The sequence below is a fragment of the Pongo abelii genome, chromosome 6 (assembly GCF_028885655.2).
Source record: "Pongo abelii isolate AG06213 chromosome 6, NHGRI_mPonAbe1-v2.0_pri, whole genome shotgun sequence".
Lineage (NCBI taxonomy): Eukaryota > Metazoa > Chordata > Mammalia > Primates > Hominidae > Pongo > Pongo abelii.
Genome location: NC_071991.2, coordinates 58115823 through 58143586, shown reverse-complemented (window position 1 = coordinate 58143586; position 27764 = coordinate 58115823). Strand labels below are relative to the sequence as shown.

Genomic DNA, 27764 nt, shown 5'->3' with positions numbered 1-27764 from the left:
GCCAGTCTTGTTTCATCTACATTGCCACTCATTTACCCTTCATCCTAATTTATTTTTAAAATAATCCCAAATATCTTGACATTTTATCCACTAACACTTCAGTTTGCATCTCTAAAAAGGATGAATATTTTTAGCATTATCACAATACAATAATCACACCTAAAGACCCAAAGTGATCCTAATGTAACTGGTCCAGTCTCAGAAAAACTGGACTTGAGAAAGAGGGTAACAAGTCAGTGTCTAAGTGGACTACTTGGGAAGACATAATTTAATTTAGTTCATCATAGATTCAAACTCTTTGTTCAAGAACAAGCAAGCTATTCAGTTATGTTTCTGAATCTGTTACCTTAAATATTCAAAAAATGTATTTACGGAAAGCATAAAATTAACATACTGAATTGAATTTAAAAAAAAAACTTTTTCAGGGTTAGTGATCAAAATTTTTAAGGAAAAAGAAGTTGCTTTGTTAAATACATTTTCACACCTTATCAAACCTCAAAGAGGAAAGAACAAATTGCTCAATTTGCTTTTTCCTCCAGAGTTACTTGGATTTCACAGTTTAAAAATATTTTTCTCAATGAACCTCAGAAAAGTTTCTCAGAGTAATGAAGAACACAAAATGTGCCCTGATAACTTCCTCACAATTTAATTAACTCCAAATGCTAAAGAATCTTGCTATTTATAATTATATCCATAGAATACAATTTGAATATCAAGGTTAGAGAAATCTGATTCCTTCAGTCATACTTCAGCTCCTTTATCTGCTTTATCATCCCCACTCAGAACCAATATTTATAAAGTTCAAGTCAGTATTTCCTTGACATTTTTATCTCCTTTCATCTGTTGCTTTAAAAACAAAAGAGAACAAAACTTAATACAGAAAAAAGAAAGGAGAAGCAGCTGTAATGCTGAGCAGAAGAGGCAGGAACCAGAGCTCGAGCACTAGCTGGGTGGGCACCGTGGCTGGGATCATCACCATGGAGGAAGTGAAGTGCGAGATCCAGGTTCTCCAGCAGCAGGCAGATGATGCAGAGGAGAGAGCTGAGCGCCTCCACTGAGAAGTTGAGGAAGAAAGGTGGGCCGGGAACAGGCTGAGGCTGAGGTGGCCTCCTTGAATCGTAGGATCCAGCAGGTTGAAGAGGAGCTGAACCATGCTCAGGAGCGCCTGGCCACTGCCCTGCAAAAGCTGGAAGAAGCGGAAAAAGCTGCCGATGAGAGTGAAAGAGATATGAAGGTTATTGAAAACCAGGCCTTGCTGAGGCCGGGGAATGGTGTGACCCCCGGGAGGCGGAGCTTGCAGTGAGCCGAGATCGCGCCACTGCACTCCAGCCTGGGCAACAAAGTGAGACTCCGTCTCAAAACAAACAAACAAATAAAACCAGGCCTTAAAAGATGAAGAAAAGGGCCGGGCGCAGTGGCTCAAACCTGTAATCCCAGCACTTTGGGAGGCCAAGCCGGGCGAATCACGAGGTCAAGAGATTGAGATCATCCTGGCCAACATGGTGAATCCCTGTCTCTATTAAAAATACAAAAAATTAGCTGGGCGTGGTGGCACACGCCTGTAGTCCCAGCTACTCGGGAGGCTAAGGCAGGAGAATCGCTTGAACCCAGGAGGCGGAGGTTGCAGTGAGCTGAGATCGCGCCACCGCACTCCAGCCTGGCGAGACAGTGAGACTCCGTCTTAAACAAACAAACAAAAAGATGGAACTCCAGGAAATCCAACTCAAAGAAGCTAAGCATATTGCAGAAGAGGCAGATAGGAAATATGAAGAGATGGTTCATAAGTTGGTGATCATTGAAGGAGACTTGGAATGCACATAGGAACGAGCTGAGCTGGCAGAGTCCCACTGCCAAGAGACAGATGAGCAGATCAGACTGATGGACCAGAACCTGAAGTGTCTAAGTGATGCTGAAGAAAAATACTCGCAAAAAGAAGACATATATGAGGAAGAGATCAAGATTCTCACTGATAAACGCAAGGAGGCAGAGACCCATGCTGAGTTTGCTGAGAGATTGGTAGCCAAGCTGGAAAAGACAACTGATGACTTGGAATATAAACTGAAATGCAACAAAGAAAGAAACTCTGTACACAAATGATGCTGTACCAGACTCTGCTTGACCTGAATGAGATGTAGAACACCCCAGTCCTACCCTGCTGCTGCTCCTCCCTTTGTCCCTGACTCCGCCTGAGGCCCGCCTGCCCGAAGCTGATCTTTAACTGAGGGCTGATCTTTAATTTGGGGGCTGCTTTCTACTTTCGCGGCCCCCTCCTCCCCTGTTTCTTTTTTGCCAAACTGTCTCTGCCTCTTCCTGGAAATTCCAGCTGGGCTAAAGGCTGAGCACCTTTGGAAACAACATTTAAGGGAATGTGAGCACAATGCATAGTGTCTTTAAAAGCATGTTATGATGTGCACATTTTGTAATTACCTTTTTTGTTGTTTTGTGGCAACCATTTGCAAAACATTCCAAATAATTCCACAGCTCTGAAGCAGCAATCTAACCCCTTTCTCACTTTCGGAAGGTGACTTTTCAGCTAAATGCATATTGCCCTCTCCATAGAGGAGAGGAAAAAGTATAGGCCTGCCTTACTGAGAGCCAAACAGAGCCCAGGAAAAGACTCCACTATGAGAAACCTCGTTGCTCTGTACAAAATACCAGCCAAACCAGAAAGGTGATTCCAGGAGGAGTTAGCCAGACAACAACAAAAAACAAAAAAGATATTTTAAAGCTGAAAACCTGGCCGGGCGCCGTGGCTCATGCCTGTAATCCCACCAGTTTGGGAGGCCAAGGCAGGTGGATCACGAGGTCAGGAGTTTGAGACCAGCCTGACCAACATGGTAAAACCCCGTCTCTACTAAAAATACAAAAATTAGCCAGGCGTGGTGGCGTGTGCCTGTAATCCCAGCTACTCAGGAGGCTGAGGCAGGAGAATCACTTGAACCCAGGAGGCAGAGGTTTCAGTGAGCCTAGATCATGCTACTGTACTCCAGCCTGGGCGACAGAGCGAGACTCTGTCTCAAAAAAAACAAAGAAAGATATCTTTGGACAACGTTATTTCAATTTTTTTTCATTAGAAGTGACCAAATTAAGATGGTAAGACCTCTGAGACCAAATTTTTGTCCTCCCAACTGCTTACAGAATGGATCACGTGCCCCTTAGGTTGCGGTGACTACTTAATTGCTTTCCTACCTTCTTGAAAGAAAGATTATGTTTTTGCCACTGATTTAGCCATGTGAAACTCACCTCATTAGCCTTTTCTGGGTTTGAAGCTGCTATCTCTAAAAGTGCCATCTCATCATGCTTTGTATCAGTCAGTGCTGGAGAAACCTTGAATACCTTATATACGAAACTTTTTTTAAATTTTGTATTATTTTGAAACTTTGCTTCCTTGGGTTTGTGGCACCCTGACCACCCCCATCTGGCTGTGACAGCCTCTGCAGTCCGTGGGCTGGCAGTTTGCTGATCTTTTTCAAAGTTTCTTTCCCTACCCAGTCCCCATTTTCTGGTAAGGTTTCTATGAAGTCTGTTAGGTGTACATCCTGCAGCTTATTGGCTTAAAATGAACTCTCCTTCGATGTGGTCTCTTTGGGGCCGATTGGGAGAAAGAGAAATAAATAGTGCAACTGTTTTGATACTGAATATTGATAACTGTCTTTCTGAAATAAAAAACCAGTCCCTCCAAAACAACACTTGAGTTTATAGCTGAATATCAGAAGCAATATTAAGTTTTCTTTCTTAACCACGCAGATCAGAAAATCCTTTACAACATTAACATTTTAAAATATCAGGCTGAGCACAGGGGCTCTCGCCTGTAATCCCAGCACTTTGGGAGGCCAAGATGAGAGGATCGCTTAAGCCCAGAAGCTCAAGACCAGCCTGGGCAACATAGGGAGACCCCATTTCTACAAAAAATAAAAAATTAGCTAGGTGTGGTGGCATGCAACTATGGTCCTAGCTACTTAGCATGCTGAGATGGGAGGATCGCTTGAGCCAAGGAAATTGAGGCTACAGTGAGCCATGATGATGCCACTGCACTCCAGCCTTGGCAACAGAGTGTGACTCTACTCATCTCAAAAAAACAAAACAAAACAAAAAAAACTTATATTTCACTGTCAATCCCTAAAATCACATTTGTGTAACACTGGTGTAAATTATATATTTGCGTTTTTCAGCTATATTCCATTTTTTAAAGTACAGTGATGATGTGTGATAGCTTACAAGCTATTTCTTATTTATCAACAGTATAAAACCATGAATCCATATCAAAACTATGACATAAAATCCTACATATGTGATTATTAACCTTAGAATGCCTAAGATGAAACTGTTCCTTGATACTGTCATCAAAAGAAGCATTTAATAAAGTACTAAACATCATATGTTTAAGGTATTTAATTTCTTTTTTAAACTCTTTACCCTTTGCTGAGGTTTTTTTATTTGACATGTGTCCAAGGTAAAAAGACAAATCTACTCTTTTGCTCTTTGATAAGGTGTCAGAGCTTACTTAAAGGTTTAGGAATAGAGTTGTTGAACTAATTTTTTTCTACTGCAAGTTATATATGAGAATTGGTAGCAGTCTGTTGAAAGAAGTTTACCTGTGGTTAATAGTGCTTATCTCACTTCTATCTATCATGCCATCAATTTCTTTACTACAACAGTTTACCTTTGGGCAGCTCATACACCAGCTGTCAATCTATCCTCACCCCGAGACTTTGCAGTAAACCAAGCTCAGGTGTGTTGAGGTTTCACCATGCTAGTTGTTTTCCTTCTTTCTCCAACTAGAACAGGTGTAGTCAAAATGCAAGCCTCTGGCAATCCAGATGTGCCCCATCACAAGGCAGAGCCAGAACTTTTTCATTCCTGCCTCCCAGATCACAACTTCGTATCTGGAGATTTTCTAGATGTTGCTTCTTGTCTTAATTTTACCTTTCCTGCCCCTTTACTGAAGCATTTTAAGTGGTAGCTTTAAAAAGACTAAAAAACTCCAATGTCCATCTATGAAGGACTGGTCCAGTAAAGTATACTCCACAAAATGAATTACTATACCTTGTAAAAAATGAGAAAGGAAAAAATGAAAATGCTCTCTAAGTAGTAATATGGAAAGATTTCCAAGATGCAATAAGTTAAAAAAGTAAGATGCAGAATAGTATTACCTTTTGTGTTAAAAAAAATCATAATTGCTTCAATATTCATAAAGAAACTCGCCGGGTGCAGTGGCTCATGCCTGTAATCCCAGCACTTTGGGAGGCCGAGGCAGGCAGATCACGAGGTTAACAGATCGAGACCATCCTGGCTAACACGGTGAAATCCCGTCTCTACTAAAAATACAAAAAATTAGACAGCCGTGATGGCGGGCGCCTATAGTCCCAGCTACTCGAGAGGCTGTGGTAGGAGAATCGCTTGAACCTGAGAGGCGGAGCTTGCAGTGAGCCGAGATCGCGCCATTGCACTCCAGCCTGAGCGACAGAGCAAGACTCAGTCTTGAAAAAAGAAAAGAAACTCTGAAAAGATAGAATACAAACTAAGAATTCTGATTTTTGGGGTTGGGGTGTTTAGGAACTAAGCATGATGGAAGGAGTGGAAAGGAGAATTTTCATGACGTGCCTTCTTATTCTTTTTATTTTTGAACTGTATTGCCTATTCAAAATATTCATTTTAAAAAAAAAGAGATAATAGCTTAATTCAGTGCAAGGAGACTAAAAGAAAGAAGAACTATACTAAGTAAGAAAGTCTCATTCTTACTCAGGCTATTGGCACTATAGTTTGGGGGAAAGAATAAATTATCAGGAAACTGAAAAATAAAATTTAGAAAATCACCAGTAAAAGCAGCTAGGACTGGTTCTGGTTGAAGGACAGGCTAAAAGACAAAAACATTATCTACCAATCTTATGGCTTTGCTGATTCATCTATGTTTTAACAGTGAGCAAAAAGTATTTTGAAGACAAATAACATTACAGCAGGATCAAATGCTCTCTCCTTAAGCATTTTCTTCAGTTTTCTAAAAGATATCCCATGTGCTGCTTCTCTCACATCCCAGATTACAAAGGCAGCATGGTGAAGAGGGAAGCACTGGAGCCCTGGTGCAATGCTGACTAGCCTCAGTTCCAGCTTTACCACTTAGGTGCTGTATGGCCTGTGCACATTATTTAACCACATGGTGCTTTGTTTCTTCACCTGTACAGTGGAGATAAGAAGAGTATCTACCTCATAAGGTCACTGTGAGGACTAATCAAGTTAATACACCAAAACATGTAGAACAGCGCCTGGCTCACAGTAAGAACTCTGCAAATGTTTGCTCTTTTACTTGCTCTTCAACTGTTTGGCTGTTTGTCTTTCTTTAAAAGTGCAGCCTCCAAGGCCTAAAACTTACCCTTTCCACTTCCCATTAACCCTTGTTCTTTTTTTTTCTCCATTTTCCTTCTACTTTTCTTTTTTAAAGAGGGATACAATCAGTCACTAAAATACTCCCACAGCATTTTTGAGACAAGATCATCTCAAAGAAAAATATTCATAAAGGAAATAGAAAGTGTGGTGTTTGCCAGAAAAATTCAGAATTTAAAACATTGGCATAAAGATAATTCCTTACATTTGTATATCACTCTATATAGTGATATAGGTTGTCTCATTTGATCCTTACAACAACCCTTTGAGACCGTTAGGGCAGTAAAAGAATACAAGGCAAATGAGATTAAAAGGGTTGCCTGAGGCTAAATTGCATATTTCAGGTTAGTGACAATATCTGACCAGCTCAGTTCAACAACAATTTATTGAACACCTGCCACAGCTTGGCCACTTGTGCTGACCTCCAAATTCCAAATGCTCTCTGCTACAAAGAGTTTACATGGTATAAAACACCTCTCAAGAGCTTCACTCAACTTGATAATCATGCTACTTAAAAGCTACTATAGGCCAGGCACAGTGGCTCATGCCTGTAATTCCAGCATTTTGGGAGGCCGAGGCAGGCAGATCATGAGGTCAGGAGTTTGAGACAGCCTGACTAATATGAGTAAAACCCCGTCTCTACTAAAAATACAAAATTTAGCCGGGTGTGGTGGCACGGGCCTGTAATCCCAGCTACTCAAGAGGCTGAGACAGGAGAATTGCTAGAACCCAGGAGGTGGAGGTTGCAGTGAGCCGAGATAGTGCCACTGCACTCCAGCCTGGGTGACAGGGTGAGACTCCATCTCAAAAAACAAGAAAAGAAAAGAAAAGAAAAAAAGCTACTATAGTATCAGATAGTAGAAAGGAACAGGGATTCCCTGGCAAAAGTATATTGGGCTGCATGATCTTGGGCAAATTACTTAACTACTCTATGCCAGTTTTCTTTTCTTTTTTATTAAATTCTTTTTCTTTTATAGAGATAGGATATCCTATGTTGCCCAGGCTGTTTTCAAACTCCTGGGCTCAAGTGATCCCTCTGCCTCAGCCTCCCAAAATGCTGGGATTACAAGCATAAGCCACCTCAACCACCAGCTAAGCCAGTTTTCTCATACCTAAATATATGTATTATACTTAACACCAGGTGGTTGTAAGGGTTAAATGAGAGAATGAATATAAAATCTGTTGTAAACTGTAACATCCCATCAGGTATTAGTTTTTTTGGTGTTAATCTGATTTAGCAATGGAATGCAAGATGGAACCTAGGTGGGGGGCGGAGGGAAAAAAAAGTCTGATAGGAAAACATCTTTAGGTACTCAGCCCTTAAAAGACCTCCCAGGGAGAGTAGCAAGATTACAAAAACTCACACTGTTTCCCCTGTGGAGGGTACCCACTGAGCTAACAGAGGTAGGCCTCATGGGTCAGCCCCATTCTACCAAATGTATTCTTTCCCATTTGCTCCAGCTGCTGGTAACAGGTACAGAGGGAGCAAACCAGACAGCTGGTGCCACATGAAACAGAAAGAACTGTGCTTCACTGTAACGAAAAAAAAAACAAAACTGTGGGAAATAGTGGAAGAACAAAAATAAGCAGGCAAGTGCTTGGGGCATTTCAGCTGGTAAGTGAGAGAGAGAAGCAGCCCCAAGACAGATGCAATCCACGCCCTCCATCTGTAACCAGAGAGTGGCTCACATGTCAGAAAAAAGTTTGTCCTCCCTTAGGGGAATCTTGAAGGCTGTCAATGTTCTAACCATGAGAAATCAAAAAATCTATACAGAACATTCCAACATGTGCAGGCCTGATAGGTCTCAGAGCAATGTTCTATGGGAGTCTGAGTTTTGCAGGCTTCTCACATGGTGGACTGGGAATGTCAGTGAGAGGCATGCTTTACAAGGGAGGGGAAGTGGTGTCTCAATCTGCTCAGAGACAGGCCCACTACTTAATTTAAGAAGGCAGTAGAAGGCCGGGCGCAGTGGCTCACGCCTGTAACCCTAGCACTTTGGGAGGCCAAGGAGGGCGGATCACCTGAGGTCAGGAGTTCAAAACCAGACTGGCCAACATGGTGAAACCTTGTCTCTACTAAAAATACACAAAAATTAGCTGGGTGTGGTGGTGGGCGCCTGTAATCCCATCTACTCGGCAGCTGAGGCAGGAGAATCGCTTGAACCCAGAAGGTGGAGGTTGCAGTGAGCTGAGGTCACGCCACTGCACTCCAGCCCAGGTGACAGAGTGAGACTCCATCTCAAAAAAAAAAACAAACAAAAAAAGGCAGTAGAACAGGGTGGTTAAGTAAGCCAACTGTCAGTCAAACAACCTGAGTTCAAATCCCAAGTCCACTGCTTAGTTACTTAACCTATATGATTTAGGGTTGCTTAATTTTTCTAAATTGCTTAACTTTAGTAGCAACATTTCCTAACTTTGGTAGCAAAGTTGCTTAACCTGACTAAGCTTCATTTTTTGATCTGTAAAATAGGGGCAAATAGTAGAAGAATGTTGTAATGAATAAGATGCTTGTAAAACAATTAGGAAGTGCCTGGTACAAAGTGAGCAGCCAATAAATGCTGGCTATTTCAGTATTGTTTCAAAAGGCAAGTTTATTAGGTTACCTAGTTCCTAAGGCCTAGAGAATAGGAAGTTAAAAGTGAAAGAAAGTGAAAACGTTTCTGTAGCATCAAACAGTAGCACATTCACTGGCGAGTGAGATAAGTTTCAAATGAAACCTTATGAACTATTTTAGATAAGTTAAACATACACATAGAAAGACAATGACTAAATACTCACATCCCACAACACTAGAATCAGAGCTCTGTTTGGATTCCAGCTCCATCTCTTAATAGCTCTGTGCCCTTGGCTTTACGCCTCTGTTCCACATTTGTAAAATGAGGATGATAACAGTATATACCTCATAATGTTGGAGTAAGGATAAAAATAAATGAGGCAATGCGTGTCTCAGTACAGGCCTTAGTACAGTCATTACCAATGAAAAGTACTTAATAATTAGTAGGTATTGTTTCCTTTATTACCAAAAAAAAAAAAAAATCAGAGGGCTATTTGTTAACCAAATTGAAAGCCTAACTCTCTGAACAGAGAAAGTAAAATATAGTGTTTTTTGAGAATCAATTCTTGCTCTCACCAGAAGTAACTTTTCTATTTGAAGAAAATGTGTCTGTCTTTCCTAGGAAGAACTAATTTACCCAGGGTATCATTAACACTTTTAGATTGGTTCACCCTACAATGTTGCTCTTACTATTGTGCTCTAACTAAACTAAGCAGAAAATTTATCTGAGGTAATTGAAAAATCTGAATTGTCTGAGAACTATGATTAATATTCTGCCCGTATTTATAATTAAGTCATAACCATAAAATAAGGCAAATGTCTCAAAAAATTCTAGCAAAAATTAAACTATATTTGCTTAAAGATTTATCAGTCTTACAATTCATTCCACATATTTAAAAAGTTTGCCAGTTCAGTAAAATTTAGCAGTAACAAAATAAAATGCATATTAAGTACATCAGAAATTAAAAATACACCCACTCATTCATTCAAAAAACATTTCTGAATGCCTACTATGTGCCAAACACTGCCCTACGTTTTAAATCAAATATACTGTATTTGTTGACTTTTACAAACTTCTTTCATTTATCATTTTCCACATTTCATTCAAACTTTCACATAACCTGATAACACTGCAAACTGTTTAAAAGAGTTAACTATAAAAGCCCTGTCACTTTAAGAATTTGTAATTTTTTCCATTAACATTCCTCTCTGGTTTTATGTACTTGGTCTGTGCTGTGGGATGTAGCATAAATTATCTGCCCTCAGCAAAACGAGCAGCTGAAATGTGAGGCTGCCTGACAGTGCTTGTTAAACCATTAGCTATTGTGAGCACACACTACTAAGGATGTCTGACTCTCATGAGAAGTGTTTAAGTGGTTCAAAATATAGGAGTTTGGTCATGCAGTACAAAAAAAACGAGCCCAGTATTTTAGCACCATGCTTAGGGGTTAATTAATAAAAAGGATGAAAACAATCCTGGGATGTTTATTTTTAAAGAAAAGTATTACAAGTGAACGCTTTGTGATTTACTGAAAGCCAGTAACAGGATAGGATAAAACAATATTTTTAGCAAAATCCTTCTACCACAGTCCAAGAAAATAAGTGTATTTCTTTTTTTTTTTTTTTTCTTGAGATGGAATCTCACTCTGTCGCCCAGGCTGGAGTGCAGTGGCATGATTTCGGCTTACTGCAACCTCCGCCTCCCGGGTTCAAGCAAGTCTCTGCCTCAGCCTCCAGAGTAGCTGGGATTACAGGCACCTGCCACCACACCCAGCTAATTTTTGTATTTTTAGTAGAGTCGGGGTTTCACCATCTTGGCCAGGCTGGTCTTGAACTCCTGACCTCGTGATCCACCCGTCTCGGCCTCCCAAAGTGCTGGGATTACAAGGGTGAGCCACCTCGCCAGCCAAAAATAAGTGTATTTCTAAAACACAAAAGTGGTTGTTTGTTTAACTAAAAATTATTTTTAAAATATTACCTCTTTGGCCAGGTTTGGTGGCTCACGCCTGTAATCCCAGCATTTTGGGAGGCCGAGGCAGGTGGATCACAAGGTCAGGAGTTCAAGACCAGCCTGGCCAAGATGATGAAACCCCATCTCTACTAAAAACACAAAAATTAGCCAGATGTGGTGTCAGGCGCCTATAATCCTAGCTACTCGGGAGGCTGAGTTAGGAGAATCTCTTGAACATGGGAGGCAGAGGTTGCAGTGATCCGAGATGGCACCACTGCACTCTAGCCTAGGCGACAGAGCAAGACTCCGTCTCAAAAAAAAAAAAAAAAAAAAAAAAATATATATATATATATATATCCTCTTTTATTCTCCCCACATCCATTTGCTTGCACTATCTGCAATAACCTGCTATACCCCTCCACTGATCCCTTATCTCTGTACCAGGCCTTATGGAAATCCTTTTCAGCTTTGTACAGCCCAACTCAGAAGCACCCCCTCTTCCATATGCCTCATCTGCCACCCCAGAGTGTTTTCACATGGCCCTGGCTGAAAGAGATCTCAGCACCCAGAGAAATCTGGGCACTAATTCATTGTCCTTCTTACCTCTTCTGTGCCTTCTCTTAGGCCATCTTGTTTTATACTTATTGGTGTCTATATCTATCTCGTCAACTCGACTTTGAGTTTATTCATTTTACATTTCACACAATGCCTAGTTCAAATTCTGTTAAGTGTCAGGTGAATAAGCCTGCTTAATACAGCCACACTTTATGTACCTTAATTTCCTCATCTAGCAAGTGAGCCTAATAATATCTGCCCTGCCTAAGCGGAGTTTGTTATGCCATCAAATCAGGTAACATACTTAAAAGTGTTTTTGAAAACTACTGCACATTTGTCTTAGTCCATTCAGGCTATTATTTTTAAAAATACCTTAGACTGGGTAATATACAAAGAAATTTATTTCTCATAGTTCTAGAAGCTGGGAAGTCCAAGATCAAAGAGCCGACAGATTCAGTGTCTGGTGATGGCTTTTTGCTTCACAGATGTGCCTTCTTGCTTAGTCCTCACATAGTGGAAAAGCAAAAAGGCTCCCTCAAGCCTCTTTTATAAAAGCACCAATCCTATTCATGAGGGCAGAGTCCTCATGACCTAATCACCTCCCCAAAGCCCCACTACTTAATATTACTGCATTGGAGATTAGGTTTCAACATACGAATTTGGTGAGGGAACAAAAACATTCAGACCATAGCACATTCTTTGGCAAGCAATTTGGCAATATTTATCGAAAGCTGTAAATCTTTTTATTTTTTCTTTTTTTCTAAGAGACACGGTCAGCCGGACACAGTGGCTCATGCCTATAATCCTAGCACTTTTGGAGGCTGAGGCAGGTGGATCACCTGAGGTCAGGAGTTTGAGACCAGCCTGACCAACATGGCAAAACCCCGTCTCTACTAAAAATACAAAAATCACCCGGGCATGGTGGTGCATGCCTGTAATCCCAGCTACTCAGGAGGCTGAGACAGGAGAACTGCTTGAACCCAGGAGGCGGAGGTTGCAGTGAGCTGAGATCGCGCCACTGCATTCCAGGCTAGGCAACAGAGCAAGACTCTGTCTCAAAAAAAAAAAGACAGGATCTCACTCTGTCACCCAGGCTGGAGTACAGTGGTATGATAATAGCTCACTGCAGCTTCAAACTCCCGGGTTCAAGCAATCCTCCCACCTCAGCCTACTGAGTAGCTAGGCCTATAAGCACGCACCATCATGCCTGGCTATTTTTTAATTTTTTTGTAGAGATGGGGTCTCACTATGTTTCCCAGGCTGGTCTTGAACTCCTAGGCTCAAGTGATCCTCCCGCTGTGGCCTCCCAAAGTGCTGGGATTACAGGTATGAGCCACACTGCACCTGGCCTTATTTTTTCTTATTCACTAATTACACTTCCAGTTTTTTATCCTAAGGAAAAAAATGTAAACATGGAAAAATTTTAAGCACAACAATGTTCAGATATTACATCTAATAATAATGAATGTGAAATAATTTAAACATCCAACAAAGGGGAATGGCTAAGTAAATTACTGCATATTGACTTGATGAAACATTATACAACCATTTTTAAATTATAAACATTATTTTAAAAGATGATATAATTACAAAAATGAGGAATGTTTAAGATGAAGTGTTAAAAGAAAAAATGTAGCATCGAAATTGTACATCTATCTTGACAATATATAAAAAAGAAACATCAATTCACCAAAAAAAAAAAAAATGATTAGAAGTACACCAAAATGCTAATAAAAGTTATTCCAAGGTAAGAGAATGAGTAGTTTCTTTTCTATATTATTTTATGTTTTCCAAATGTTGTTAAGTACACATTATCTTGAAAATAAAAAGACTCCAGGCATAGTGGCTCACGCCTGTAATCCCAACACTTTGGGAGGCCAAGGCAGGAGGATTGCTTGAGGTCAGGTGTTCAAGACTAGCCTGGGCAATACAGCAAGACCCTGTCTCTTCAAAAATTTTTTTTAATTAGCTGGTTATGGTGGTATGTGCCTATAGTCCCAGCTACTCCGGAGGCTTGAGTCAAGAGGATTGCCTGAACCCAGGAGTTTGAGACTGCAGCAAGCTATGATTATGCCACTGCACTGAAGCCTGGGTGACAGAGCGAGACCTTATCTCTTAAAAAAATTTAAAATAGGACCAGGGGGCAGGCATGGTGGCTCACGCTTGTAATCCCAGCACTTTGGGAGGGCGAGGAGGGCGGATCATGAGGTCAGGAGTTCAAGACCAGCCTGGCCAACACAGTGAAAACCCGTCTCTGCCAAAAATACAAAAATTAGCTGGGCACGGTGGCGGGCACCTATAATCCCAGCTACTCGGGAGGCTGAGGCAGGAGAATCACTTGAATCCAGGAGGTGGAGGTTGCAGTGAGCCAAGATCATGCCACTGCACTCCAGCCTGGGCGACAGAGCTAGACTCAATCTCAAATAAATAAATAAATAAATAGGGCTGGGTGCGGTGGCTCACACCTGTAATCCCAGCCCTTTGGGAGGCTGAGGCAGGTGGATTCGAGACCAGCCTGGCTTACATAGTGAAACCCCATTTCTACTAAAAAAATACAAAAAAATTAGCCAGGTGTGGCAGCACACCTGTATTCCCAGCTACTCAGGAGGCTGAGGCAGGAGAATATCTTGAACTCGGGAAATGGAGGCTGCAGTGAGCTGCGATTGTGCCACTGCACTCCGGCCTGGGTGACAGAGTGAGACTCCATCTCAAAAAAAACCAAATAAATAAACAAATAATAAAAAGAAAGATAAACTTTCAACAGTAATTAAAAAGCTATACAAATACATAAATTTAAGAGCTATGAATATTGTATCTTTGGATTGCATCACTTCACTATTATATAGGCTCTAGGATAGCTCATTTTCTTAAATAAAAATAAACTAACTAAATCAGACTATGTTGTATTTCAGGCAGTACTTCTTAGACAACAAAAATAAAATTTAGGCCAGGCACAGTGGCTCTGTAATCCCAGCACTTTGGGAGGCTGAGGCAGGGGTATCACTTGAGGTCAGGAGTTTGAGACCAGCCTGGCCAACATGGTGAAACCCCGTCTCTACTAAAATACAAAAATTAGCTGGGTGTGGTGGTGCACACTTGTAATCGCAGCTACTTGGGAAGCTGAGGCACAAGAATCACTTGAACCCAGGAGGCAGAGGTTGCAGTGAGCAGAGATGGTGCCACTGCACTCCAGCCTCGGCGATAGAGTGAGACTCTGTATCAAAAATAAATAATTTAATTTAAACCAGATTTCTTTGATCCTAATTTAAAAATAATTTCAATAATTTTAACCAGTGAGTAAAAATGTCACTCCTTTCCTTTTTATTACTCAAATATATTCTCACTCACTGTAAGAACCTGTCTTCTATCTCTATAGGTGTGTCATAAATGCTAATGTTATCTTTAAGAGTATTTCAGAATCCAAAGCTACCTTTTCTTTCACCCACTTCTGAACATTAACCTTCTTAAGTAAAGTTGCTCTGTTTGAAAGAATCATATTTTCCCATGTGTTCAACAAGCCTAAGCATTTTTCTAGATCATCATCAAATGTCAAGGTTCACAAGTTTTTCAAATGTACTTAATGGCACTTAACATTTCCATACTGGGGGAAATTTTTTTTTACAAAAAGAAGAGGGGTGGGGCGTGGTGACTTACCCCTGTAATCCCAGCACTTTGGGACGCCAAGACGGGTGGATTGCTTGAGCCCAGGAGTTTGAGACCAGCCTCGGCAATATAGTGAGACTTTGTCTCTACAAGAAACAATTTAAAAAGTAGCAAAGCACAGTGGCAGGTGACTGTAGTCTCAGTTACTGAAGAGGCTGAGGTGGAAGGACTGTTTGAGCCCAAAAGGTAGAGGCTGCAGTGAGCTGAGATCATGCCACTGCACTCCAGCCTGGGTAACAGAGCAAGACCCTGTCTCAAAAAAAAAGAAGAGGAGGAAAAGAAAATGTCTACTATTTGTCAGAAAATTTCATTCCAAAAAGTCATGTTTCTAATGTGAATGATTTTGTGTTACCTTAAATATAAAATTAAAATACTTGTTTTTCATTTTCTGGTACTTTTCATGCACTTTTTAAAATACATCTCTTACTGGAGTTTGCAATTCCCATTCTCTTTCTAGTAATATCTATATTGATTTAATTTACATAGAAATAGTCTTTACCAAGGAGAAAAAAATCTAACTTTTAAATTTATTCCAAACCCAAATCTTCCTTTTAGAGCACTTGAATAAAAAAACTGCCTTATTTGACTATGTCATTGCTCTTTCCCAAGTTAATTTTATGACTATGTCTTTGTATTGAATTTGTTTACTCACAAATTCAATGCCTTATCAAGTGCCCAAATCAGGTCAAGGATAAGAGCTGCTAGTGATGCTATTTTGAGAAGAAACAAAATGTACTGTAATATACCAGTTTCCATTATGCCAAAATGCACCATTTCTTTGGCACATACATGTTATGTTTTACCAGTAAGAGAAACAGTGATGAGCTGAGAAGGTAGTTCATGCATACAGAATGGTTTGACTATTTTGTCTATGGATATTCACTGAAACCTTTCTAAAGTGTGGTTAGTACATGAAAGCATATATTTTGATTTACAAATGCAGAATTTTACTTGCTACCTATAGGTGATCATTAGTCCTTTCAAGGACAGGAAATGTCTTTTTTTTTTTTTAATTGAGATGGAGTTTTGCTCTTTTTGTCCAGGCTGGAGTGCAATGGCGCGATCTCGGCTCACTGCAACGTCTGCCTCCCGGATTCAAGCGATTCTCCTACCTCAGCCTCCCGAGTAGCTGGGATTACAGGCATGCACCACCACTCCCAGCTAGTTTTGTATTTTTAGTAGAGGCAGGGTTTCTCCATGTTGGTCAGGCTGGTCTCGAACTCCTGACTTAAGGTGATCCGCCTGCGTCAGCCTCCCAAAGTGCTGGGATTACAGGCGTAAGCCACCGTGCCGGGCCAAGAAATGTATTTCTTTTACCTTTGTACACTGAGTATCTAGCCCATTGCCTGCACATTGTAGGTGCTTAACAGTGTTTGTTAAACCAGTGATACCACAACACAGTTGACTTATTGAAAAGCAACTGCCAAGTTGTACCATACTGCAACAGGCACTGTGGCTAATTAGCTCAGTTTATTAGTGCAAGGAACTGAGGTCAAGGACTCAATTCCCAAAAGGATCTTTTGGCCTTATTCTAGTCACAATTTCACACCTTGTTCCAACAAGCCATCTCTCCTATGACTGCAAGGAGAACCAGACAAGCAGAGGCAGAAAGAAATAGTTTAACACAATTCATCACCACTCTAATACAGATAATTTAGAAATTAAACAGGTAATAAATGAACTGTGCATCCTTTTGATATGAAAAATTCCAATATTTCAGTATGTAAGATTTGGTTATAAGGGTAAAATAAAAAGTTCTGGAGATAATGGTTACAAAACAATGTGTATGATACTAAATTGTACATTTTAAATGGTTAAATGGTAAATTTAATGTTATGCATATTTTACCACAATAAAAAATAAAGTTAAATTATTAAAATGTGAAAAAAAATTATAAGTTAACACAGCTTAAATTAACATCCAGCAACCTCACATGTAAAATAAACAGGTAAAAAATGAAAAAAAAAGAGTAAAATAATAACATTAACTGCTGATCCTTAAAGTAATACAAACTAATATAGAAACCCTGTATCATTTTATTATAACTGTAAAGTTTGTCACAGAGTTCTTATGAGGATAATGTCTTCTTGTGATTGCTATAAAAAGTCATTTAATTCAAAGCATTTGGCTAATAAAGGACTTCTTTTTTTTGGACAAGGGAATTTCAATAAAATGCTTTGCAAAATAAAGAAAGAAAATGAATGGATACAAGACATATAGTCTTAAAAATAAAGCTTTTTTCCAAGGACTCTCAAATAACCTTCTATTATGAACAGAGCCTATTTCAGTAGTTTGAACACAGGAGAATTTTAATTTGTTTTCAAGATTTCACTGGCTCTAATGTCTCAGGAAAGTAAGCCAGCTTCTATATACACATTTTCTATATAAGTGGAAATAATACTACTTACTGCTTCATAGGGGGTGCTATGTGAATTAATTGGTTAATGGTCTTAAAGCACTGCCTAAGTACTAAACATTATCATTAGTGTGCATTGTATCTCTCTTTGCAATTATCTGCCACCTTAAAATGCTGTGGCTTGTAAGGGTGCCTCTCTCTTGGAATATTTACAAAAGGTTAAAGAAAGTTCAAGAGGAAAAAAAAAGCATGTAGGCTAAGGTAAGGCAGAAGAAAGGGAAATTCAAAATCTGACACGTTTTATTACATGCTTTTTGTTACATCATATAACATGTTTCTTGAAATTACAGATCATTATGCTAGAAGAAAAAATTTAGTCACACACATTTTGAATTCAAAATATGCTACATAGTTTGAAGAAATCAATCTACAACAGAACTAAGCAAATAAAGTATACATTGCATTAAGATAAAGTTATAATTTATTTTATTATAATTTAATTATTAATCATAATAGTTATATGTTTAATCTTATTAGTTGAAAGAAGCTATCTGACATCGGTGAGACCAGATCCAATAATGCCTGTGTTTTTTTTTTCTGCTGTTAAAGTCTTCAAATATTTTTTGGAAGATAAATTCTTAAATGCACAGAATATAATTTCTACTGAATTAATAAGAACAACAATAGTAGTAGTAATAATACCTTACACTTACACAGTGATTTATAATTATACCAGGTAGCAAGGGCTGTGAAGGTCTGAGACTTTACTTACTAGTTTGCAAACTAGTCTGCTAGTTTCATGGGTGCTGGCAGAAGACACAAGACTCCTGGATCAAAGACAGTGACAGTTTATTACTAATAGCAATGGCAGTAGCCAGAGCATCTTCATTTTCTTGTGGCAGTAGCCCAAGCCCCATTTCCCACAGGGTGACACAAGGGCTAGGAGACATGTGCACACACACTGGGTTGTATTACAGAAGAGTAACCCTGAGCTTAGAAAACCTCAGTCTTTTCCCTTTGCTCCAGAGAAAGACATTCTCTCTTCCAAGGCTGTTTGCTATACCAAAATTCATGAAAAAAAGTCCAGAATAAGAGGCTAGCAGTGCCTCTGCTCACAAGACATGCATAAATGTTTGAGAACCAAGGAGAGTTATGTCCCAATACTAGGGTGACCATATATCCTAGTTTGCTTGTGACAGTCTTGACCAATACTAGTTGTCTCAGCTTAATTATTAATAGCACCCCTTTTCACTCTCGCAAGTGTACCAGTTTGGACAAGAAATTATATAGTTACCACAGTTATAATTCTTTAAAAAATTACCTGCCTGGTCAGAGTACTGCTGATATCTACAGTTAGGGTTGAGTCAATCAAATAGCACAAGAGAGTAAAAGTCAAAAGTGGGAAAATCAAATCATGCATATCATTTTAATAATCACTAAATGAAGAAGACTTCAAGCACTTATTTAGAAGAAAATAGACTATTCCAGGAAAAATAAAAGCTGGTTTGATTGTGTCTTAACCACTTAAGACAAACCACTTAAGTGGTTTGATTAAGTCAAACCACTTAAAAATGGCAACTGAAGCTTTGCATAACTGGTACAGTAATTACATTATTTTGCCTGAATACTTGTCCTTCTTTACTGAAAAATCTCAGGTAATTTTCACCCTAAGTATCCCTGAAACTAAGAAATTTTCTGACTTCCATTTTGAGTTGTAAAGAATATTAAAAGTATCCAGGATATTTCAGCCACATCCAGACAATTTACTCCTGCCAGGTTCCCCATTCTTTCTCACCCCTCCGCACAGTTCAAGCTATTTGATTTCGACAGCATTCCACACCCGTCTTCATTCTCTTCCCCTACTTCCCCACCCTTGGGCTCAACTCTGACCCCTGTGTCTACCATCAATTCTGACCTTAGACAATAGTGATTTAATGAGTTTTCACTCAATACTATGGAACCAAGCTCAATTTATCCCTGACTCAAATAGCCCAGTTCTATCTAGAGCACTTTGGTCTTATTCCATAGGTCATCAGTGTCCATCCAAATTTCCAATTACAGTAAGTAAATCCTTGATGGTCTCATTCCCTGAACTTAAATTGGTACTTCAGTCCTTGGGGATTGGGACCCTCCCATACACTTGTCAGGCCCCTCGCAGGGAAGAGAATCCTGCAGCAGATCATAAGTCCTGAACCAAGGGTTTGCCAACCTGACCATGCTGGTTTTCAAATATCACAAGCTTCTGGGTTCTCTGTACCTATGTTTTGCATGCCTGTTGAGGACCATTATCCCCACATGGGACTTTCGAGATACACGACATTTTACTGGGATACCTTCCACCCCATATACATACCATGGAGTGCCCATGAGCATGGACTTTCTCTCTTAATTTACCCAGAGTCTCTCATGATAATGATCATCTCAAAGACCTCAGGTCAATTACAGTCTTATTCCTTCCCACTCTGCCAGTTCTGCACCAAGTGGCCTGTTCATACTTGACTCTATTCTGAAATGTCACTGAGAATTTTTGTATTGCTGTTCTCCTTTCACAACTATATCTAATGAATTAATTTCATTATTCCAGCAGGTTCTCTGTATGAAAACAAGAAAGTTCAACAAAGTGTCTGTGCTGCAAAATGGTCTCAGTATGTGACAGATTATGAGAATGCCTAGACTTTGTTTATGAGTTTGCAAATTTTCAATTCATATAGGTCCTTACGAAATTACTTAAATCTCAATGTAAAATAAAATAACAAAATTCCATAGAAAAAGTTGTATGTATATTATAATTGCAATTGTGTAAAGAAAAAATAATGGGTGTGAGCAAAGTCTAAAAAGCAATCCACAAACAGCAATATATTTCATAAACAAGTGAATAGTTAAGTTAGAGTAATGTAATTTTGGAGTTGTTTTCTTTTTTAAAAAATATCCATGTTGTGAGATCTAATTAAAATAAAGAGCTTATACACAGCAAAAGAAACTATCAACAGAGTAAACAGACAACTTACAGAATGCAAGAAAATTTTTGCAAACTATTTATCTGAGAAAGGTCTAATATCTAGCATCTATAAGGAACTTAAACAAATTTACAAGAAAAAAAAACCCCATAAAAAAGTGGGCAAAGGACATGAACAGACACTTTTCAAAAGAAGACATACATGTGGCCAACAATCATATGAAAAAAGCTCAACATCACTGATCATTAGAGAAATGCAAATCAAAACCACAATGAGATACCCCTCATACCAGTCAGTGGCTATTATTAAAAAGTCAAAAAATAACTGATGCTGGTGAGGTTGTGGAGAAAAAGAAATGTTTACACACTGTTAGTGGGAGTGTAAATTAGTTCAACTATTGTGGAAGACAGTGTTCCTCAAAGACTTAAATATAGAAATACCATTTGACCCAGCAATCCCATTACTGGGAATATACCCAAAGGAATATAAGTCATTCTATTATAAAGACACATGTGCGTGTATGTTCATTGCAACACTATTCACAATAGCAAAGACATGGAATCAACCTAAATGCTCATCAGTGATAGACTGGATAAAGAAAATGTGGTATATATACACCATGGAATACTATGCAGCCATAAAAAAAAACAAGATCATGTCCTTTGCAGGGACATGGATGAAGCTGGAGGCCATTATCCTTAGCAAACTAACACAGGAACAGAAAACCAAATACTGCATGTTCTCGCTTATAAGTTGGAGCTAAATGATGAAAACACATGGACACATAGTGGGGAACAACACACACTGGGGCCTATCAGAGGGTAGAGGGTGGGAGGAGGGAGAGGATCAGGAAAAATAACTTAGGGTAATAGGCTTAATCACCTGGGTGATGAAATAATCTGCACAACAAACCCACATGACACACATTTACCTATATAACAAATCTGCACATGTACCCCGAACTTAAAATAAAAGGAAAAAAATCAATTTTGCATTTTGAAAAGGAAAAGAAAATTACAATATGTACTTATCATAAGGTAATACTTTGCAAGCACACTGGGATAACAATGAAAAATACTATAGTTATCAATGCTTCCTTTTTAATGAGCTCTTCCTTAATCAAATCTTGGTTTAGCTTTGTATTGATTTTAGAACATGCTCCCTTTCCTATGCACATGTGTGTTTTTCAAAGGCTGCAAAAGGTTAACAATTGTTATATATCATTATATACTAACAGTTGGTCTAATGACTAAGGATTGAATCAGCAATCTTAGTAACTTCCTCTTAGCTCTATGGCCCTAGCAAGGCACTTAACCTCTGTTTCTCTTTCAAAAGGAATAACAACAATTGCTGAATTCAGAAAATATCTATAGAGTATATTTATATTAAGAGCTTTCAGTGAAAATAAGAAATGAATGTAAACTCATAAAGACCCAGTTCAGATAATGTACTTCTGTGGTCTAACACATGAATTTTTTTTTCTTTTCTTTTCTTTTTTTTTTTTTGTTTCTTTTGTTTTTGGGGGGTTTTTTTTGAGACAGAGTCTCACTTTGTCACACAAGCTGAAGTGCAGTGGTGCAATCTCGGCTCATTCCAACCTCTGCCTCCCAGGTTCAAGCCATTCTCCTGAGTCAGCCTCCTGAGTAGCTGGGACTACAAGCGCCTGCCACCATACCCGGCTAATTTTTTTGTATTTTTAGTAGAGTCAGGGTTTCACCCTGTTAGCCAGGCTGGTTTCGAACTCAAGTCCTCAGGTGATCCACCTGCCTCAGACTCTCAAAGTGCTTGCATTACAGGCATGAACCACCATGCCTGGTCTAATACATGAAATTTTTATTTGATAAAAATGTGTTCTTACATTGTAACTGAGATTACTGACTATGGAATTTAAGTTAGATTGTTATTATATTAAAACACTTTGGGCCGGGCATGGTGGCTCACGCCTGTAATCCCAGCACTTTGGGAAGCTGAGGCGGGTGGATCACCTGAGATCAGGAGTTCGAGACCAGCCTGGCCAACATGGTGAAACCCCGTCTCTACTAAATACAAAAAATTAGCCGGCCTTGGTGGCGCATGCCTGTAATCCCAGCTACTTGGGAGGCTGAGGCAGGAGAATCGCTTCAACCTGCGAGGCGGAGGTTGCAGTAAGCCGAGATAGCGCCATCGACCTCAAAATAAATAAATAAATAAAACTTTGCTAAATATCAGAACAACATTTTGACAAATTTTCAAAGAAAGGCATAGTATTACATGTAAAAAACATATAATTTCCATGGGCCAAAGTTAGAATTTACCATTATAGAGAAAATAATTTCTTTATAGAAATGTTAAAGTTCTTCGGCCTCCTTGGGATTGGGTTTCCGCGGCTGCTGCGATGACCAAAATAAAGGTAGATTCGACGGGCCCGAGGCTCAGGAGGAGGCGTGCGCCGGGGAGCGCACCTACCAGGAGCTGCTGGTTAACCAGAACCCCATCACGCAGCCCCTGGCTTCTTGCCGCCTCACGTGGAACCTCTACAAATGCATCAAGAAAGCCATGAAGCAGAAGCAGCTTCGGCGCGGGGTGAAAGAGGTTCAGAAATTTGTCAACAAAGGAGAAAAAGGGATCATGGTTTTTCAGGAGACACACTGCCCATTGAGGTATACTGCCATCTTCCAGTCATGTGTGAGGACCGAAATCTGGCCTATGTCTCTATCCCTCTAAGACGGACCTGGGTGCAGCCGCAGGCTCCAAGCGCCCCACCTGTGTGATAATGGTCAAGCCCCACGAGGAGTACCAGGAGGCCTACGACAAGTGCCTGGAGGAGGTGCAGTCCCTACCCCTACCCCTATGAGGGGCTCCAGTAGCACGTGGGCACCTGCCTCTGGAAGCTACTGGGCTGGCGGCGGGAAGACTGGCTGTCCTCTTGCCCACCCACACTGATGGCATCTTCCTAGTTCCCCAAGGCACGCCTTCTTCCCAGGCAGCTCTTAAAGCCCTTTCATGAAGGTAATGCCCGCCTTCTCTCCGTCAGTGCCATTTCCTGTAGAACTAAAGGCTGTTCCAAGAATGTGGGGTGGGGAAAGTAAATGCTAAGACTAAAAAAAATAAAAAATAAAAATAAAATAAAATAAAATTAATGTTAAAGTTCTTCTAGGCCAAGCATGGTGGTATGTGCCTGCATTCTCAGCTACTCAAGATGCTGAGGCAGGAAGATATCTTGAGTCCAACCTGAGCAACATAGTGAGACCCCATCTCTAAAAAAATAAGTAAATCAGCCAGGCACAGTGCCTCACGCCTGTTATCCCAGCACTTTGGGAGGCCAAGGTAGAAGGATAGCTTGAAGCCAGGAGTTTGAGACCAACCTGGGCAACATGGCAAGACCCCATTTCTAAAATAAATTAATTAAATTAAATTAACTTATTCTAAATAGTTCCACAGATTCACCAGCTGTAATGGTAAATTAATAAAAATCCTGCTTTCGCTGGGTGCAGTGGCTCACGCCTGTAATCCCAGCACTTTGGGAAGCCGAGGCGGGTGAATCACCTGAGGTTGGAAGTTCAAGACCAGCCTGACCAACATGGAGAAACCCCGTCTCTACTAAAAATACAAAATTAGCTGGGGTGGTGGTGCATGCCTGTTATCCTAGCTACTCAGGAGGCTGAGGCAGCAGAATCGCTTGAACCCAGGAGGTGGAGGTTGTGGTGAGCCGAGATCGCACCATTGCACTCTAGCCTGGGCAAAAAGAGTGAAACTCCGTCTCAAAAAAAAATCCAGGCTGGGCACGGTGGCTCACGCCTGTAATCCCGCACTTTGGGAGGCCGAGGCAGGCGGATCATGAGGTCAGAAGATCGAGACCATCCTGGCTAACATGGTGAAACCCCGTCTCTACCAAAAATACAAAAAAAAAAAAAAAAATCAGCTGGGCATGGTGGCACGTGCCTTTAGTCCCAGCTACTTGGGAGTCTAAGGCAGGAGAATCGCTTGAACCCGGGAGACGGAGGTTGCAGTGAGCTGAGATCGCGCCACTGCACTCCAGCCTGAGCGACAGAGTGAGACTTCGTGTCAAAAAAAAAAAAAAATCCTGCTTTCTCGGAAGTTATTGAAGAAATATTGCTGCAAAGATTAATTACCATTCTACTGTCTGAAAAGTGTACCTTCAAGCTGTTAAATTAGTGAATGGAGATCTATTATGACTTTAACAAGAATATTACTCACCATGGGGATCACTGCTATTAACAGTAGGATGTATCATTTAAGACATTAAAATTGAATGGAAATGTTTTTCAACCATTTAAACAAAACTCTTTGTTCTTTACTTCACAATGAAGCTTTCTTTTGCTAGCTTCTGTATTGTAGGAGTTTATGCAAGGTTTTCCTGGTAGTACCATTTCAGATTACTTTTACGTTTGTAAACCCCTATATTCCCATTTCTGTTTCATAGAGACAGAACTAGAGAGGTATTAAATTGATATAATTTAGCAATGTTCGCAATCTCATAGGTGAGAACTCTATTCTAGCTACAAAATTACCGCCATTACTATAAGCCAACTACATATCTCACGGTTAGACAAACTATTTGCATTCAAAGACCTCAGATGCTAAATCTGTTAGCTTTCTTCCTATATGTGCTAGATTCTATGTAGGGAACTTAATCAAATATAAAGTATATGGGTCACTACAGAAAGAGGAAGAGAATGATCTCTGTGTGTGTGTGTGTGTGTGTGTGTGTCTGTATATATATATAAATTTTTTTTTTTTGACACAGAGTTTCGCTTTGTTGCCCAGGCTGGAGTACAGTGGTGCCATCTTGGTTCACTGCAGCCTCCACCTCCTGGGTTCAAGCGATTCTCCTGCCTCAGCCTCCCAAGTAGCTGAGACTACAGGCATGCGCCACCACAACCAGCTAATTTTGTATTTTTAGTAGAGACAGGGTTTCACCATGTTGGCCAGGCTGGTCTCGAACTCCTGACCTCAAGTGATCCACCTGCCTCAGCCTCCCAAAGTGCTGGGATTACAGGCGTGAGCCACCGCACCTGGCCCTAAAATATTTTAAAATGATAAAATACTATCTCCAAAATTCAAATTAGTACAGATTTAAATTTATTTTAATTATTAATGCTGGCCAGGGTGCAATAAGTTGGACACTTACATTCACTTCATTTTGCAAAGTAAATTAGTACTTTTTGGAGAGCAATTTGATTGTTTTGAGACAGGGTTTTGCTCTGTCACCAAGGCAGGAGTGCAGTGGCATGATCACAGCTCACGGCAGTCTCGACCTCCAGGGCACAAGTGATCCTCCTGCTTCAGCCTCCCAAGTAGCTGAGACTACAGGGGTGTGCCACCATGCCTAGTTAATTTTTTTCTTTTTTTTGAGACAGAGTCACACACTGTCACCCAGGCTGGAGTGCAATGGCACAAGCTTGGCTCACTGCAACCTCCGCCTCCCAGGTTCAAGCCATTCTCCTGCCTCAGCATCCTGAGTAGCTGGGGTTACAGGCATGGATCACCATGCCCAGCTAATTTTGTATTTTCAGTAGAGATGGGGTTTCACCATGTTAGCCAGGCTAGTCTTGAACTCCCGACCCCAGATGATCCACCCGCCTCAGCCTCCCAAAGTGCTGGGATAACAGGCGTGAATCACCGCAGCTGGCCAATATATATATATATATTTTTCTTAAGTAGAGATGAGGTCTTGCTATGCTACCCAGGCTGGTCTCGAACTCCTGAGTTCGAGCAACTCACCTCCCTCGGCCTCTCAAAGTGCTAGGATTACAGATGTGAGCCACTATGCCCAGCCAAAAGCAATATGGTTAATATGAATCAAGAGCCTTGTGAACAATCTCACCCTTTGACCCAGTACTACTACTTCTGGGAGTCTAACCTTGGAAAATGATGCAAAATGCTGACTACCCCCAAAAATGTGCCAAAGATGTTAATAATAGCAAAATGCCAGAAATGATCTAAAAGTCCAACAAAAGGAATGTTAAATTAAATTATGGTAATGCAAAGAATGAAGTATTTTGCAGCTATTAAAAATTATGCATGCATTGGCCAGGTGTGGTGGGTCATGCCTGTAATCTCAGCACTTTGGGTGGCCGAGGCAGTTGGATCACTTGAGGCCAGGAGTTCGAGAACAGCCTGGCCAACATGGTAAGACTCCAGCCTGGGCAACAGAGCAAGACTCCATTTCAAAAAAAAAATTATGCATGCATTTATATATATATTAAAAACATATATACGTGTATATATATATGCATGCATAATTATATATATATGTTATATATATAATTTTTTTAAGAGACAGGGTCTCGCTCTGTCATTCATGCTGGAGTGAAGTGACATGATCATAGCTCACTGCGGCTTCTACCTCCTGGGCTCAAAGGATCCTCCTGCCTCAGCCTCCCAAGTAGCTAGGACTACAGCAACATGCCACCATGCCTGGCAAATTTTTTTGTTTCTAATTCTTTTGTAGAGACAAGGTCTTGCTATGTTGCCCAGGCTGGTCTTGAACTCCTGGTTTCAAGCAATCCTTCCACCTCCGCCTCCCAAAGTACTGGGATTATAGGCACAAGCCACCATACCTTGCTTGTACAAATATTTTTTAATGACAAGCCAAAATGCTTCTAATGAATTGTTAAGTGAAAAAGGCAAGATACAAAATTATATGTGCTCTATGATCTAAACAGGAATGGAGGGCAGGAAATTGGATTTAAAAATAAAAAGACCAAATAGAAATGATGACAACAATAGTAGCTTCTAGTTTGAGGACACCATGGGTGAATTTTTTCTAGTTCTTCACACTTACTTTTCAGTACTTTCCAAACATTTTCCAAACATTTTATATTTACATTTGATGAGAATGTAGTATTTTTATAATGACAGAAAATGGGTTGGGAACTGAAAGCAAATAAATTTTACTTGTTTTAGAAAATGGAAGGCATGAAGGTATTCAGATATAAGCAAATTTTTTAAAAAGCAAATACCTAAAAGTGAATGTAGATTGATCTTATTTTTGTTTTTGTTTTTTTGAGACAGAGTCTCACGCTGTCACTCAGGCTGAAGTGCAGTGGCACAATCTTTGCTCATTGCAACTGCCACCTCCCAGGCTCAAGCAATCCTCCCACCTCAGCCTCTTGAGTAGCTGGGGCTACAGACACCCTGCCACCATGCCTGGCTAATTTTTTGTATTTTTTGTAGAGATGAGTTTCACCATATTGCACAGACTGGTTTGTTTTGTTTTGTTTTTTAAGTATGGGCACAGTGACTGGTGCCTATCATCCCAGCTACTCAGGAGGCTGAGGTGGGATGATCCCTTGAGCCCTGGAGTTCAAGTTGCAGTTGTCATAGGACTTTCTCCTTAGGGTT

The 27764-nt window shown here is 40.2% G+C and overlaps 2 pseudogenes; both read left to right on the top strand.

The window, feature by feature from the left end:
• The first annotated feature begins 977 nt into the window (after positions 1–977).
• LOC100461248 (tropomyosin alpha-3 chain-like) lies at positions 978–2135 on the top strand (annotated as a pseudogene).
• Positions 2136–22791: 20656 nt separating this feature from the next.
• LOC100437530 (H/ACA ribonucleoprotein complex subunit 2-like) lies at positions 22792–23250 on the top strand (annotated as a pseudogene).
• Positions 23251–27764: the final 4514 nt, after the last annotated feature.